General features: G+C 43.1%; 1 long non-coding RNA gene across 1 annotated transcript; it reads right to left on the bottom strand.

Moving 5' to 3' along the window:
- Positions 1-14,410: 14,410 nt before the first annotated feature.
- Positions 14,411-14,778, bottom strand: LOC122939838. The gene is made up of 2 exons (XR_006390180.1): positions 14,696-14,778; positions 14,411-14,507 (listed from the first exon to the last, which is right to left on the bottom strand). It is a non-coding gene; the product is annotated as an uncharacterized LOC122939838 (long non-coding RNA).
- Between the last annotated feature and the right edge of the window lie 3,788 nt (positions 14,779-18,566).

Raw genomic sequence — 18,566 nt, 5'->3', positions numbered from 1 at the left:
ATATATATATGTGTGTGTGTATAGGAGTTATGCTCGTCCACAGCTATAGAACAAGATAGGCAGCTCAAGTGCTTCAGAGGGTCAAGGATTGCCCTTGCCCACGTTTAGAGAGATATAGGCGATGTAGAGAGGACAAAGAAAAAGAAGCCCTTTTACACGTACCAGGCGCCAAATCTCTCAGTCATTAGTCGTGATAAAGATACAGAATAGTTCTCATCAGTGTTTAAGATATAGAGAAAGACCTTCACCTAGGTCTATTAAGAGAGCTCAGAGTTTTAGAAAAAACACCTCAGCTTTAAAGTGGTGATATTGAGAATCATAAAATGCTAAAATTAAGATCAGAATTAAAATCAAATCCACTCACTTCACAGGGGGGGCAGTCACCAGGATAAGCTCAAGACACCTGGGACTATTTTCCACCCCGGCCAGGATCGTATATAGAGATGTAAATAATTGAACGCCGCCTACACACGTGGCTTCTGGTCAATCATTTTATTAATTTAGAACTCAACGCGTTTCGAGGGTCTGAAGCCCTCTTCTTCAGGAGAGATAGATAAATAAATAAATTAATTAATAAATAAATTTGGTTACAACAAAAAAGAAAAATAATGTATATATATATATATATATATATATATATAAACTAAAATAGAATAAAGTATAGAATGACAAATATCATGAAGATTTTTTTCTAGAGTACATATATAAATAAAAATGTGTATAAGTATGTGTAACCATATGCACATAACTAAAAAAGTGTTTTTCCTAAAATTCTTCATTAAATACCTAAAACGAATCATAAAAATACGTATATAAATATATATGATATACAATATACTTCAAGTCTATCCAAAGTATATAAACACATATTTGCAATAGGATAAATAAAGGAAAGAAAAAATGGGACCTTTTCAGAGAAATAAAACACAACAAATATATAGTAATGAGTACACATATACTATCCGACCAAAATGCAAATACATAGGGTCCAAATGAAGGAGGCCTAAAGTAAAACTATGTATAATTTCATAATCCTAAGTCCAAAAAAAGATCAGGTTGTTCCATACCTTCAGGAGTGATTTGGCAGGCTCTGAGACCAGTCAGGAGTTGATGGGAGACACTTCACTACCAGTGAAGTATTTATGGTTTGCACGTGTGTTACATTCATGGTCTCTAGGACCTCCCACTTCCTGTCTGCATGGATCAAATCCGATCCTCCCCTGGAGTTATTCAATAAACATCCAATCCACAAAACTATAATAGTCCCTAATTCTGTTGTTTTGAATCCAAAAACAATATTTTAAAGGGAAGGATTGGATATTGCTATTCGCGATGCGTTCCACTGTGGAACGCACCGCCATTTACTTCCGGTTTCTTCCTATGGGGACTAAAAATGGGGAGGTTTATGTAAGAATAGACGTATTTCTTGAGGGAGAAGAAGGGGGGAGCGAGGGACGAGCCACCCCCAATTGAACCCGATGGCTCACCGATATTCTCACGTTGTGGTGCGTCGGCACCATCTCCAGTTGCGATGCGTTCCACTGTGGAACGCACCGCCATCTTCTTCCGGTTGCAGGAGAGGAGGAGAGGGCGATGGCTGTGTGGCGGAAGGACCCACACAAGATGCGTTTCACCCTGGAACGCAACATCCAGGCAATTGTATGACGTAGAATCTACTTTTAGAAGGGATATATCATTGGTAGGATGAATAATAGAATAATTGGGTGGAAGAAAAGGGGATTATCATTAATAGAATGAAATAATAAAAAATATATAGTAATAAATAATAATAAATAATAATTCGGTGGAAAAATACTCATAGTTGTCCATTGGATGTATGAAGTGCAGGATCCTGCTGTAGGGAAATACTATACCTAGGGGCTAAAGATTAAATGAAGGTTTGAGTAATAAGGTGTGATAATGGTGTTGATACTTATCATGTGAGTGAACACTATAGTGGATTTCTATCTATATATGCAATGTGTCTCAATGTATAACACAGACATAAGAACTATATAGAGCAAGGGAGGTTTTGTTATATGTAGAATCCATGAAACCAGACATTTATAGTCTTCCTGATGTTGTTTTCAATAGTTCACATATTCAAGGGATTCATTTAAACCAAATGGTGTTAAAGTGTTAAGACAAAAAATCCAGTACATCTCCCTGCGACATAGAGACTGGTAGGACTTCATGTCTTTTTCTAATAGTGTGACTGTTAGGCCTGATGGATCTCCCCCATGGAACAACGCAAAATGTCTGGATATACTATGAGTTGTGACCTTCCTTGTAATGTTGGACCGGTGTTCATTCATCCTTTCGCGTGCTGATTGGATAGTGCGTCCTACATAGAAAAGATTGCAAGGGCAGCGTAAGAGATAGATGACATTGGTTGATCCACAATCTAACCTTTGTTTAATGTTAAAGACTTCATTGTTGGAAGGAATAGTTATTTCTTTTTTACCGTCTGTCAACATATTGCAGCATTTGCATCTTATATTGTTGCATTTAAAATTTCCAAAAGATATTTTTGGCATTTTTTGAATAGTTTCTTTACATTTGGAAAGGCTTTTCTCTATTTTTGGGCAAGAGGGTGCTAATAAATTCTTCAGGGTTTTCGCCCTTCTGAATATAAGAATGGGTTTCGGGGGAATCAGTTTACCCAATATGGGGTCTTTTAGTAAGATTGGCCAATTTTTTACTAGGGTCTGCCTAATTAGAGAATGTTGTGAGTTGTAACGAGTAATTAAACCTGAACCTTGAAACTTATCATTACTTTTTGTTTTTTCCGATGTGGAGAATTTGGGTTTGGATTTGAGACTCTCCTTTTGTGACATTTGATAAATTCTCTTACTAGAGTCCATTAGTAGTTTTTTCGGGTAGCCTTTTTCTTTAAATTTTTCCTTTAATTCCCTAACTTGGGTCTTCATAGTTCGATCATTTGTGCAGTTCCTCCTGATCCTTTTCATTTGACTATATGGGATGTTGCGCTTCCATTTGGAATGGTGACAGCTTCTATAGTCAAGAAAACTATTGGCATCTACACTTTTGAAGTGGGTTTTACTGATGATTTTTTTATTTTTAACACTAAGGTGTAGATCTAGAAACACCACCTCCACTGGATTTTGTTCCATAGTAAAAGAAAGATTCCAGGAGTTGGAGTTGATATGTTCAATGAATTGAGTTAAGTCATCACTGTCACCCTGCCAGATGAAGATGATGTCATCTATAAATCGACGATAAAACCTGATTTGTGGATGTGTCAGCAAGCCGAATTTCTGTTCGAACACTCCCATGAAAAGGTTTGCATAGGATGGGGCAAACTTAGTGCCCATCGCTGTCCCCTGTGTTTGAATATAAAATTTATCATTGAATGTGAAATAGTTGTGTTGAAGTATAAATTCAATTGATCTAAGGAGAAATTCTTTTTGGTGATCTGGCATGCAAGAGTCTTGAAATAGGGTCTGGGAGATGGCAGCCAGACCTAAAGTATGTTGAATATTACTATACAAGGCTGAGACATCAAGAGTGACCCAGACATAATTCTCTTCCCACTGTAAAGATTCAAGAGAATCTATAAGATGTGAGGTATCTCTTAAATACGATGGAAGCAGGGGTACATATTTCTGTAGATAGCTATCTACATAAGCAGAAAGATTAGCTGTCAGACATCCCACTCCCGAAATAATGGGTCTCCCGGGTGGGTTTTGAAGATTCTTATGGATTTTGGGTAGAAAATAATACATTTTATGGATTTTTGTAGCTGGCAGAATGAGAATGTGCCTGTTATTCAATCAAAGTTCTGTGCTAATGTGGAATGTACTTAGCACCTCTGCAATTGCTCTACCTGCTCCAGGAATCCAAAAGCAGGTTCTAACCCAGAATTTCATTGTAGCTCTAAACAATAGTGCTCAGAGACTAGAATACATCCATGCTGACTACTGTGGCTGCAATCCTAACCCTTCCCAGCATTTCTTATCCACTGAAATGACAGCACTGTTTAACTGCAAAACAAAATGGCTGCCTCCAGAAAATCAATATGGCAGCCTCCATGAAAATTTCAATAGATGGAACACTGAGCGTGTCACAACGGAACCCTTCAGCATCCATGGATGATGACATCACAATGGACCCTTGCTGTTTTCCTTCCTGGCAACAGCCATGTTTCTTCATTCTTCAGTCAGGTGTGGATCCATGCACATCAACAGGTATGGGTGCCAATCAACAGGTAAGGGTGTGTTTTTGTGTGTGTCAAACAAAGGTGTCAGGTAATGGAAAGATTTGTTTGAGGAAAAAATGGAGCTTGTGTGCAAAATGGAATACTGTCCAGCGTCTATTAGCAGGCCCAGAACACAAAAGCCTTCTTATCTGTTTCTGACGGTATGGTCATATAAACTCCAAGAGTACCAATCTATACCCTATGTCGCAACTTTGGGTTAAGAAGCGGCCACCGACTGAGCTATGCCTTTTCTTGTTTTTACTTTTTGGCCACTGCAATGTAGGTGCAGATCAGTTTATCATCTGCAACTCACCACCTATCATGAGATACCATACCTTTTATGGATTTTTGTAGCTGGCAGAATGAGAATGTGCCTGTTATCCAATCACAGTTCTGTGCTATTATGGAATGTACTTAGCACCTCTGCAATTGCTCTACCTACTCCAGGAATACAAAAGCAGGTTCCAACCCAGAATTTCATTGTAGCTATAAGCAATTGTTTTCAGAGACTAAAATTCGTCCATGCTGACTACTGTGGCTGCAATCCTAACCCTTCACAGCATTTCGTATCCATTGTACTGCAAGCTCTGTTTAACTGCAACGGCAGCAGCCATGTTTCTTCATTCTTCAGTCAGATGTGGATCCATGTACATCAACAGGTATGGGTTCCAATCAACAGGTAAGGGTGCGTTTTTGTGTGTGTCAAACAAAGGTGTCAGTTAATGGAAAGATTTGTTTGAGGATAAAATGGAGCTTCTGTGCAAAATGGAATACTGTCCAGCGTCTATTAGCAGGCCCAGAACACAAAAGCCTTCTTATCTGTTTCTGACGGTATGGTCATATAAACTCCAAGAGTACCGATCTATACCCAATGTCGCAACTTGGGGGAAAGAAGCTGGCACCGATGGAGCTATGCCTTTTCCTGTTTTTACTTTTTTGCCACTGCAATGTAGGTGCAGATCAGTTTATCATCTGCAACTCACCACCTATCATTAGATACCATACTTTTTATGGATTTTTGTAGCTGGCAGAATGAGAATGTGCCTGTTATCCAATCAAAGTTCTGTGCTATTATGGAATGTACTTCGCACCTCTACAATTGCTCTACATGATCCAGGAATCCAAAAGCAGGTTCTCACCCAGGATTTCATTGCAGCTCTAAACAATTGTTTTCAGAGACTAGAATTCGTCCATGCTGACTACTGTGGCTGCAATCCTAACCCTTCACAGCATTTCTTATCCATTGTACTGCAAGCTCTGTTTAACTGCAAAACAAAATGGCTGCCTCCAGAAAATCAATATGGCAGCCTCCATGAAAATTTCAATAGATGGAACATTGAGCGTGTCACAATGGCACCCTTCAGTATCCATGGATGATTACATCACAATGGACCCTTGCTGTTTTCCTTTCTGGCAGCAGCCATGTTTCTTCATTCTTCAGTCAGGTGTGGATCCATGCACATCAACAGGTATAGGTGCCAATCAACAGGTAAGGGTGCGTTTTTGTGTGTGTCAAACAAAGGTGTCAGTTAATGGAAAGATTTGTTTGAGGATAAAATGGAGCTTGTGTGCAAAATGGAATACTGTCCAGCGTCTATTAGCAGGCCCAGAACACAAAAGCCTTCTTATCTGTTTCTGACGGTATGGTCATATAAACTCCAAGAGTACCAATCTATACCCTATGTCGCAACTTTGGGTTAAGAAGCGGCCACCGACTGAGCTATGCCTTTTCTTGTTTTTACTTTTTGGCCACTGCAATGTAGGTGCAGATCAGTTTATCATCTGCAACTCACCACCTATCATGAGATACCATACCTTTTATGGATTTTTGTAGCTGGCAGAATGAGAATGTGCCTGTTATCCAATCACAGTTCTGTGCTATTATGGAATGTACTTAGCACCTCTGCAATTGCTCTACCTACTCCAGGAATACAAAAGCAGGTTCCAACCCAGAATTTCATTGTAGCTATAAGCAATTGTTTTCAGAGACTAAAATTCGTCCATGCTGACTACTGTGGCTGCAATCCTAACCCTTCACAGCATTTCGTATCCATTGTACTGCAAGCTCTGTTTAACTGCAACGGCAGCAGCCATGTTTCTTCATTCTTCAGTCAGGTGTGGATCCATGTACATCAACAGGTATGGGTTCCAATCAACAGGTAAGGGTGCGTTTTTGTGTGTGTCAAACAAAGGTGTCAGTTAATGGAAAGATTTGTTTGAGGATAAAATGGAGCTTCTGTGCAAAATGGAATACTGTCCAGCGTCTATTAGCAGGCCCAGAACACAAAAGCCTTCTTATCTGTTTCTGACGGTATGGTCATATAAACTCCAAGAGTACCGATCTATACCCAATGTCGCAACTTGGGGGAAAGAAGCTGGCACCGATGGAGCTATGCCTTTTCCTGTTTTTACTTTTTTGCCACTGCAATGTAGGTGCAGATCAGTTTATCATCTGCAACTCACCACCTATCATTAGATACCATACTTTTTATGGATTTTTGTAGCTGGCAGAATGAGAATGTGCCTGTTATCCAATCAAAGTTCTGTGCTATTATGGAATGTACTTCGCACCTCTACAATTGCTCTACATGATCCAGGAATCCAAAAGCAGGTTCTCACCCAGGATTTCATTGCAGCTCTAAACAATTGTTTTCAGAGACTAGAATTCGTCCATGCTGACTACTGTGGCTGCAATCCTAACCCTTCACAGCATTTCTTATCCATTGTACTGCAAGCTCTGTTTAACTGCAAAACAAAATGGCTGCCTCCAGAAAATCAATATGGCAGCCTCCATGAAAATTTCAATAGATGGAACATTGAGCGTGTCACAATGGCACCCTTCAGTATCCATGGATGATTACATCACAATGGACCCTTGCTGTTTTCCTTTCTGGCAGCAGCCATGTTTCTTCATTCTTCAGTCAGGTGTGGATCCATGCACATCAACAGGTATAGGTGCCAATCAACAGGTAAGGGTGCGTTTTTGTGTGTGTCAAACAAAGGTGTCAGTTAATGGAAAGATTTGTTTGAGGATAAAATGGAGCTTCTGTGCAAAATGGAATACTGTCCAGCGTCTATTAGCAGGCCCAGAACACAAAAGCCTTCTTATCTGTTTCTGACGGTATGGTCATATAAACTCCAAGAGTACCGATCTATACCCAATGTCGCAACTTGGGGGAAAGAAGCTGGCACCGATGGAGCTATGCCTTTTCCTGTTTTTACTTTTTTGCCACTGCAATGTAGGTGCAGATCAGTTTATCATCTGCAACTCACCACCTATCATTAGATACCATACTTTTTATGGATTTTTGTAGCTGGCAGAATGAGAATGTGCCTGTTATCCAATCAAAGTTCTGTGCTATTATGAAATGTACTTCGCACCTCTACAATTGCTCTACATGATCCAGGAATCCAAAAGTAGGTTCTCACCCAGGATTTCATTGCAGCTCTAAACAATTGTTTTCAGAGACTAGAATTCGTCCATGCTGACTACTGTGGCTGCAATCCTAACCCTTCACAGCATTTCTTATCCATTGTACTGCAAGCTCTGTTTAACTGCAAAACAAAATGGCTGCCTCCAGAAAATCAATATGGCAGCCTCCATGAAAATTTCAATAGATGGAACATTGAGCGTGTCACAATGGCACCCTTCAGTATCCATGGATGATTACATCACAATGGACCCTTGCTGTTTTCCTTTCTGGCAGCAGCCATGTTTCTTCATTCTTCAGTCAGGTGTGGATCCATGCACATCAACAGGTATAGGTGCCAATCAACAGGTAAGGGTGCGTTTTTGTGTGTGTCAAACAAAGGTGTCAGTTAATGGAAAGATTTGTTTGAGGATAAAATGGAGCTTGTGTGCAAAATGGAATACTGTCCAGCGTCTATTAGCAGGCCCAGAACACAAAAGCCTTCTTATCTGTTTCTGACGGTATGGTCATATAAACTCCAAGAGTACCGATCTATACCCTCTGTCGCAACTTTGGGTTAACAAGCGGCCACCGACGTAGCTATGCCTTTTAAGGTTTTTGCTTTTTGGCCTCTGCAATGTAGGTGCAGATCAATTTATCGTCTGCAACTCACCACCTATCATGAAATACCATACATTTTATGGATTTTTGTAGCTGGCAGAATGAGAATGCACCTGTTATCCAATCAAAGTTCTGTGGTATTATGGAATGTACTTAGCACCTCTGCAATTGCTCTACCTGCTCCTTTAATCCAAAAGCAGGTTCTCACCCAGAATTTCATTGTAGCTCTAAACAAAAGTGCTCAGAGACTAGAAAACATCCATGCTAACTACTGTGGCTGCAATCCTAACCCTTCCTAGCATTTCTTATCCATTGAAATTACAGCACTGTTTAACTGCAAAACAAAATGGCTGCCTCCAGAAAATCAATATGGCAGCCTCCATGAAAATTTCAATAGATGGAACACTGAGCGTGTCACAACGGAACCCTTCAGCATCCATGGATGATGACATCACAATGGATCCTTGCTGTTTTCCTTCCTGGCAGCAGCCATGTTTCTTCATTCTTCAGTCAGGTGTGGATCCATGCACATCAACAGGTATGGGTGCCAATCAACAGGTAAGGGTGCGTTTTTGTGTGTGTCAAACAAAGGTGTCAGTTAAAGGAAAGATTTGTTTGAGGAAAAAATGGAGCTTGTGTGCAAAATGGAATACTGTCCAGCGTCTATTAGCAGGCCCAGAACACAAAAGCCTTCTTATCTGTTTCTGACGGTATGGTCATATAAACTCCAAGAGTACCGATCTATACCCTCTGTCGCAACTTTGGGTTAAGAAGCGGCCACCGACGGAGCTATACCTTTTCTTGTTTTTACTTTTTGGCCACTGCAATGTAGGTGCAGATCAGTTTATCATCTGCAACTCACCACCTATCATGAGATACCATACCTTTAATTGATTTTTGTAGCTGGCAGAATGAGAATGTGCCTGTTATCCAATCAAAGTTCTGTGCTATTATGGAATGTACTTAGCACCTCTGCAATTGCTCTACCTGCTCCAGGAATCCAAAAGCAGGTTCCAACCCAGAATTTCATTGTAGCTATAAGCAATTGTTTTCAGAGACTAGAATTCGTCCATGCTGACTACTGTGGCTGCAATCCTAACCCTTTCCAGCATTTCTTATCCATTGTACTGCAAGCTCTGTTTAACTTCAAAACAAAATGGCTGCCTCCAGAAAATCAATATGGCAGCCTCCATGAAAATTTCAATAGATGGAACACTGAGCGTGTCACAACGGAACCCTTCAGCATCCATGGATGATGACATCACAATGGATCCTTGCTGTTTTCCTTCCTGGCAGCAGCCATGTTTCTTCATTCTTCAGTCAGGTGTGGATCCATGCACATCAACAGGTATGGGTGCCAATCAACAGGTAAGGGTGCGTTTTTGTGTGTGTCAAACAAAGGTGTCAGTTAATGGAAATATTTGTTTGAGGAAAAAATGGAGCTTCTGTGCAAAATGGAATACTGTTCAGCGTCTATTAGCAGGCCCAGAACACAAAAGCCTTCTTATCTGTTTCTGATGGTATGGTCAGATAAACTCCAAAAGTACAGATCTATACCCTCTGTCGCAACTTTGGGTTAACAAGCGGCCACCGACGTAGCTATGCCTTTTAAAGTTTTTGCTTTTTGGCCTCTGCATTGTAGGTGCAGATCAATTTATCTTCTGTAACTCACCACCTATCATGAAATACCATACATTTTATGGATTTTTGTAGCTGGCAGAATGAGAATGCACCTGGTATCCAATCAAAGTTCTGTGGTATTATGGAATGTACTTAGCACCTCTGCAATTGCTCTACCTGCTCCAGGAATCCAAAAGCAGGTTCTCACCCAGAATTTCATTGTAGCTCTAAACAAAAGTGCTCAGAGACTAGTATACATCCATGCTGACTACTGTGGCTACAATCCTAACCCTTCCCAGCATTTCTTATCCATTGAAATGACAGCACTGTTTAACTGCAAAACAAAATGGCTGCCTCCAGAAAATCAATATGGCAGCTTCCATGAAAATTTCAATAGATGGAACACTGAGCGTGTCACAACCGAACTCTTCAGCATCCGTGGATGATGACATCACAATGGACCCTTGCTGTTTTCCTTCCTGGCAGCAGCCATGTTTCTTCATTCTTCAGTCAGGTGTGGATCCATGCACATCAACAGGTATGGGTGCCAATCAACAGGTAAGGGTGTGTTTTTGTGTGTGTCAAACAAAGGTGTCAGTTAATAGAAAGATTTGTTTGAGGAAAAAATGGAGCTTGTGTGCAAAATGGAATTGTCACGGCTGAGGATGGGGGAAATCCTCAGCCATGCGATGATGTAAGATGTCCGGTCGCTACTAGGCCAGGACCACATAATTAGGGAGCTGGTCACCTCCTAATGCGTCCCTAACGCTGACCCTGTCTCCTGTCTGCATGAGCCGACCTTGATGGTAGGAGGGCTCATACGCTGGAACCTTATAGTCCCTACAAGCCCTCAAGTCGGCCCTGAACTAGAGACAGAGTAAGACAACCCACTCCTCCTAGACACGGAGGAGCAGGAGTCTCACTGGCCAAGCAGCATGAAGAAAGGGAACATAAACAGGTCTATGGATAAGACAGGTGAACCCACACAGTTCCACACCTACCTGTCTCAGCCTAGCTGACTGGATCCCTGTGCTGGCATGCTGAAGATCACCACGCATCCACACACAGGGACCCAGATCCATAGCTGCACTAAAACACAAGGAAAGATGGGACATCAACAACACATCAAAGGAAATAAACTTATGACCGGAAGGGTGGCCCTTACAAGAAGGATGGAATCCACAGGAGGCTGCCTCAGCCAAGCATGACTGAAAGCAACCTACTGAGCTGTGCTCCAGACACAGGCTTTATAGGGCAAAGTGGCCACACCCACCGGTCAACCACACCCAGTGACACAACACACACACACTGGGAAGGAAGTTAACCCTTCCAGCACACAGAAGGGAAAATACACATACAGGGGAAGTGACCAACCTGATCACCCTGTGGCTGTTGCCGCTGGCAACGACATGGGTGGCAGCTGTCCTGGGAGACAGCCCGAAGACCGAGACACTGCCACCACATGTACATAATACCAAACGTTGCCACGGGCAGCCACAGTGAAAGGACGATGTCCGTGCGCACCAAACAACAACAAGTGCACACCAGACATACAAACAAAGTGCATCCACACACACACACAACTCCCCGGGAACCGCACACATAGCTGTTGTCTGCGGCAACCGCACTGAGGCCAACTACAATGAGCCTCAGCTGCGGTTGAAACAACAACCACAAGCGCGGGCAACTGTATGCGGCTCCCAAGGAGTCACGACCATAACCGTGGCCGTGACACTCCCTCCCCTCAAAGCCCCCCCCAACCGAAAAGGGAAGCTGGTAGGACCAAACAACAGGGAGGGGCAATGCCTCATAACCACCAGTGTCTCCCTCCAGAGCTGCCGCCAACAAACCTGGACCGTACACAACAGTCCCAGGTCACCAGCCAACAAAGCAGACCGGAAGAGAGAACACTGGAGGCACTGCCAGACAGATGCCCGTATCTCCCCCCAGAACTGCCGCCAACAGACCTGGACCATACACAACAGTCCCAGGTCGCCAGCCAACAAAGCAGTCTGGAGGAGGAACACTGGACACCGCGTCCAACTCAGGAGGATGTTCCTACTCCAGGTCGCTGCCAGCAGACACTCCCCAACCAGCACACCTGCCGGAACACCAAAGGAATGCTGCCAGCAGACGACCAGAGATAGGAACCCTGAGAGGGACGAGGGGTCACCAACACGGACACGGTTAGCAAGGTGGCGGGGAAAAGCCACCAACCGCGCCATTAACGGTGAACCCCATAACGCTCTCCCTCCGGAGAACGCGCATGTGTGCCCCAAACGGCAGGCCATACATGCTGCACCCTCTTCCGAAGGTGTGCACACCGCACACCAAACAACACCACGTGCAAGATAAAATCAGGGGGACACCAAGCGAGGCAACGGTGAAGGGAAGGCTAGGAAACGCCACTCACCGCGCTGTCAGAGGCGAAACCCCCAGACCTCCAAGCAAGGAGCCTTTCTGGTCATACTGTCACGGCTGAGGATGGGGGAAATCCTCAGCCGTGCGATGATGTAAGATGTCCGGTCGCTACTAGGCCAGGACCACAGAATTAGGGAGCTGGTCACCTCCTAATGCGTCCCTAACGCTGACCCTGTCTCCTGTCTGCATGAGCCGACCTTGATGGTAGGAGGGCTCATACGCTGGAACCTTATAGTCCCTACAAGCCCTCAAGTCGGCCCTGAACTAGAGACAGAGTAAGACAACCCACTCCTCCTAGACACGGAGGAGCAGGAGTCTCACTGGCCAAGCAGCATGAAGAAAGGGAACATAAACAGGTCTATGGATAAGACAGGTGAACCCACACAGTTCCACACCTACCTGTCTCAGCCTAGCTGACTGGATCCCTGTGCTGGCATGCTGAAGATCACCACGCATCCACACACAGGGACCCAGATCCATAGCTGCACTAAAACACAAGGAAAGATGGGACATCAACAACACATCAAAGGAAATAAACTTATGACCGGAAGGGTGGCCCTTACAAGAAGGATGGAATCCACAGGAGGCTGCCTCAGCCAAGCATGACTGAAAGCAACCTACTAAGCTGTGCTCCAGACACAGGCTTTATAGGGCAAAGTGGCCACACCCACCGGTCAACCACACCCAGTGACACAACACACACACTGGGAAGGAAGTTAACCCTTCCAGCACACAGAAGGGAAAATACACATACAGGGGAAGTGACCAACCTGATCACCCTGTGGCTGTTGCCGTTGGCAACGACATGGGTGGCAGCCGTCCTGGGAGACAGCCCGAAGACCGAGACACTGCCACCACATGTACATAATACCAAACGTTGCCACGGGCAGCCACAGTGAAAGGACGATGTCCGTGCGCACCAAACAACAACAAGTGCACACCAGACATACAAACAAAGTGCATCCACACACGCACACAACTCCCCGGGAACCGCACACATAGCTGTTTCCGCGGCAACCGCACTGAGGCCAACTACAATATGCCTCAGCTGCGGTTGAAACAACAACCACAACCGCGGGCAACTGTATGCGGCTCCCAAGGAGTCACGACCATAACCGTGGCCGTGACAGGAATACTGTCCAGCGTCTATTAGCAGGCCCAGAACACAAAAGCCTTCTTATCTGTTTCTAACATTATGGTCTTATGAACTCCAAGAGTACCGTTCTACACCCTCTGTCGCAACTTTGGGTTAAGAAGCGGCCACCGACGGAGCTATGCCTAGTCTTGTTTTTACTTTTTGGCCACTGCAATGTAGGTGCAGATCAGTTTATCATCTGCAACTCACCACCTATCATAAAATACCATACCTTTTATGGATTTTTGTAGCTGGCAGAATGAGAATGTGCCTGTTATCCAATCAAAGTTCTGTGCTATTATGGAATGTATTTAGCACCTCTGCAATTGCTCTACCTGCTCCAGGAATCCAAAAGCAGGTTCCAACCCAGAATTTCATTGTAGCTATAAGCAATTGTTTTCAGAGACTAGAATTTGTCCATGCTGACTACTGTGGCTGCAATCCTAACCCTTCACAGCATTTCTTATTCATTGTACTGCAAGCTCTGTTTAACTGCAACGGCAGCAGCCATGTTTCTTCATTCTTCAGTCAGGTGTGGATCCATGTACATCAACAGGTATGGGTGCCAATCAAGAGGTAAGGGTGCGTTTTTGTGTGTGTCAAACAAAGGTGTCAGTTAATGGAAAGATTTGTTTGAGGATAAAATGGAGCTTCTGTGCAAAATGGAATACTGTCCAGCGTCTATTAGCAGGCCCAGTAAACAAAAGCCTTCTTATCTGTTTCTGACGGTATGGTCATATAAACTCCAAGAGTACCGATCTATACAATCTGTCGCAACTTGGGGGAAAGAAGCGGGCACCGACGGAGCTATGCCTTTTCTTGTTTTTACTTTTTGGCCACTGCAATGTAGGTGCAGATCAGTTTATCATCTGCAACTCACCACCTATCATGAGATACCATACCTGTAATGTCTCGGCTGCGTGTTGCTTCAGGTACACAGCTTAACATCAAGTATAAACCGAATCCCAATGAAAGATGCGCTGGTTTGCTGAACTGATGCAATCTTTACTGAGATATAATGAACAGGAATGTGTACAATAATGTTCATATGATATGATATGGGATGATATGTGAGGTAAAACTGTGAAACAAACATAAAAAGAGAAATATAAGCATGGCTAATTCAAGCAACATACATTATACATAGCTAATACAAAAGATAGGGCCTAACTAACATGTGCTTGCTTACTACACTGAAACACACATTATCTATCTGCAATGTCTAACATCCCTCTACACAAGCTGAACTAGCAAAAACCCTTTACTCACAGGCTTTGGTGTTCGTCAGGTTTGCAATCTGTAATAGCTTTAAGATGTCCTGTGGATCTGGTCACTATAGTAGCCAGAGCTGGACTGAACAGGATATGTCCCAGCAAGCCCTAGAGAGTACAGAGAAGACCCGACTCTAGGCTTCAAGAAAATGGAGGGTCTTAAAGAAACAGACACTACTGAGTGCCAAGCATGTAATATACATTGCAAAGGCAGCACAATACCTTTTATGGATTTTTGTAGCTGGCAGAATGAGAATGTGCCTGTTATCCAATCAAAGTTCTGTGCTATTATGGAATGTACTTAGCACCTCTGCAAATGCTCTACCTGCTCCAGGAATCCAAAAGCAGGTTCTCGCCCAGAATTTCATTGTAGCTCTAAACAAAAGTGCTCAGAGACTAGAATACATCCATGCTGACTACTGTTGCTGCAATCCTAACCCTTCCCAGCATTTCTTATCCATTGAAATGACAGCACTGTTTAACTGCAAAACAAAATGGCTGCCTCCAGAAAATCAATATGGCAGCCTCCATGAAAATTTCAATAGATGGAACACTGAGCGTGTCACAACGGAACCCTTCAGCATCTATGGATGATGACATCACAATGGACCCTTGCTGTTTTCCTTTCTGGCAGCAGCCATGTTTCGTCATTCTTCAGTCAGGTGTGGATCCATGCACATCAACAGGTATGTGTGCCAATCAACAAGTAATGGTGCGTTTTTGTGTGTGTCAAACAAAGGTGTCAGTTAATGGAAAGATTTGTTTGAGGAAAAAATGGAGCTTGTGTGCAAAATGGAATACTGTCCAGCGTCTATTAGCAGGCCCAGAACACAAAAGCCTTATCTGTTTCTGATGCTATGGTCATATAAACTCCAAGAGTACCGATCTATACCCTCTGTCGCAACTTTGGGTTAAGAAGCGGCCACCGACGGAGCTATGCCTTTTCTTGTTTTTAATTTTTGGCCACTGCAATGTAGGTGCAGATCAGTTTATCATCTGCAACTCACCACCTATCATGAGATACCATACCTTTTATGGATTTTTGTAGCTGGCAGAATGAGAATGTGCCTGTTATCCAATCAAAGTTTTGTGCTATTACGGAATGTACTTAGCACCTCTGCAATTGCTCTACCTGCTCCAGGAATGCAAAAGCAGGTTCTAACCCAGAATTTCATTGTAGCTCTAAACATAAGTGCTCAGAGACTAGAATACATCCATGCTGACTACTGTGGCTGCAATCCTAACCCTTCCCAGCATTTCTTATCCATTGAAATGACAGCATTGTTTAACTGCAAAACAAAATGGCTGCCTCCAGAAAATCAATATGGCAGCCTCCATGAAAATTTCAATAGATGGAACACTGAGCGTGTCACAACGGAACCCTTCAGCATCCATGGATAATGACATCACAATGGACCCTTGCTGTTTTCCTTCCTGGCAACAGCCATGTTTCTTCATTCTTCAGTCAGGTGTGGATCCATGCACATCAACAGGTATGGGTGCCAAACAACAGGTAAGGGTGTGTTTTTGTGTGTGTCAAACAAAGGTGTCAGGTAATGGAAAGATTTGTTTGAGGATAAAATGGAGCTTGTGTGCAAAATGGAATACTGTCCAGCGTCTATTAGCAGGCCCAGAACACAAAAGCCTTCTTATCTGTTTCTGACGGTATGGTCATATAAACTCCAAGAGTACCAATCTATACCCTATGTCGCAACTTTGGGTTAAGAAGCGGCCACCGATGGAGCTATGCCTTTTCTTGTTTTTACTTTTTGGCCACTGCAATGTAGGTGCAGATCAGTTTATCATCTGCAACTCACCACCTATCATGAGATACCATACCTTTTATGGATTTTTGTAGCTGGCAGAATGAGAATGTGCCTGTTATCCAATCAAAGTTCTGTGCTATTATGGAATGTACTTAGCACCTCTGCAATTGCTCTACCTGCTCCAGGAATACAAAAGCAGGTTCCAACCCAGAATTTCCTTGTAGCTATAAGCAATTGTTTTCAGAGACTAGAATTCGTCCATGCTGACTACTGTGGCTGCAATCCTAACCCTTCACAGCATTTCGTATCCATTGTACTGCAAGGTCTGTTTAACTGCAACGGCAGCAGCCATGTTTCTTCATTCTTCAGTCAGGTGTGGATCCATGTACATCAACAGGTATGGGTGCCAATGAACAGGTAAGGCTGCGTTTTTGTGTGTGTCAAACAAAGGTGTCAGTTAATGGAAAGATTTGTTTGAGGATAAAATGGAGATTGTGTGCAAAATGGAATACTGTCCAGCGTCTATTAGCAGGCCCAGAACACAAAAGCCTTCTTATCTGTTTCTGACGGTATAGTCATATAAACTCCAAGAGTACCGATCTATACCCCCTGTCGCAACTTGGGGGAAAGAAGCCGGCACCGACGGAGCTATGCCTTTTCTTGTTTTTACCTTTTGGCCACTACAATGTAGGTGAAGATCAGTTTATCATCTGCAACTCACTACCTATCATGAGATACCATACCTTTTATGGATTTTTGTAGCTGGCAGAATGAGAATGTGCCTGTTATCCAATCAAAGTTCTGTGCTATTATGGAATGTACTTAGCACCGCTGCAATTGCTTTACCTGCTCCAGGAATCCAAAAGCAGGTTCTCACCCAGAATTTCATTGCAGCTCTAAACAATAGTGCTCAGAGACTAGAATACATCCATGCTGACTACTGTGGCTGCAATCCTAACCCTTCCCAGCATTTCTTATCCATTGAAATTACTGCACTGTTTAACTGCAAAACAAAATGGCTGCCTCCAGAAAATCAATATGGCAGCCTCCATGAAAATTTCAATAGATGGAACACTGAACGTGTCACAATGGCACACTTCAGCATCCATGGATGATGACATCACAATGGATCTTTGCTGTTTTCCTTTCTGGCAGCAGCCATGTTTCTTCATTCTTCAGTCAGGTGTGGATCCATGCACATCAACAGGAATATGTGCCAATCAACAGGTAAGTGTGCGTTTTTGTTTGTCAAACAAAGGTGTCAGTTAATGGAAATATTTGTTTGAGGAAAAAATGGAGCTTCTGTGCAAAATGGAATACTGTCCAGCGTCTATTAGCAGGCTCAGAACACAAAAGCCTTCTCATCTGTCTCTGACGGTATGGTCAGATAAACTCCAAGAGTACCGATCTATACCCTCTGTCGCAACTTTGGGTTAACAAGAGGCCACCGACGTAGCTATGCCTTTTCTTGTTTTTACTTTATGGCCACTGCAATTTAGGTGCAGATCAGTTTATCATCTGCAACTCACCACCTATCATGAGATACTATACCTTTTATGGATTTTTGTAGCTGGCAGAATGAGAATGTGCCTGTTATCCAATCAAAGTTCTGTGCTATTATGGAAAGTACTTAGCACCTCTGCAATTGCTCTACCTGCTCCAGGAATCCAAAAGCAGGTTCTCACCCAGGATTTCATTGCAGCTCTAAACAATAGTGCTCAGAGACTAGAATACATCCATGCTGACTACTGTGGCTGCAATCCTAACCCTTCCCAGCATTTCTTATCCATTAAAATGACAACACTGTTTAACTGCAAAACAAAATGGCTGCCTCCAGAAAATCAATATGGCAGCCTCCATGAAAATTTCAATAGATGGAACACTGAGCGTGTCATAACGGAACCCTTCAGCATCCATGGAAGATGACATCACAATGGACCCTTGCTGTTTTCCTTCCTGGCAGCAGCCATGTTTCTTCATTCTTCAGTCAGGTGTGGATCCATGCACATCAACAGGTATGGGTGCCAATCAACAGGTAAGGTTGCGTTTTTGTGTCTGTCGAACAAAGGAGTCAGTTAATGGAAAGATTTGTTTGAGGATAAA

The sequence above is a fragment of the Bufo gargarizans genome, chromosome 6, assembly GCF_014858855.1.
Source record: "Bufo gargarizans isolate SCDJY-AF-19 chromosome 6, ASM1485885v1, whole genome shotgun sequence".
In the NCBI taxonomy this organism is placed as follows: Eukaryota; Metazoa; Chordata; class Amphibia; order Anura; family Bufonidae; genus Bufo; species Bufo gargarizans.
Note: the sequence above shows the minus strand (reverse complement) of the source record. Positions and strands in the feature narration are given on the sequence as shown.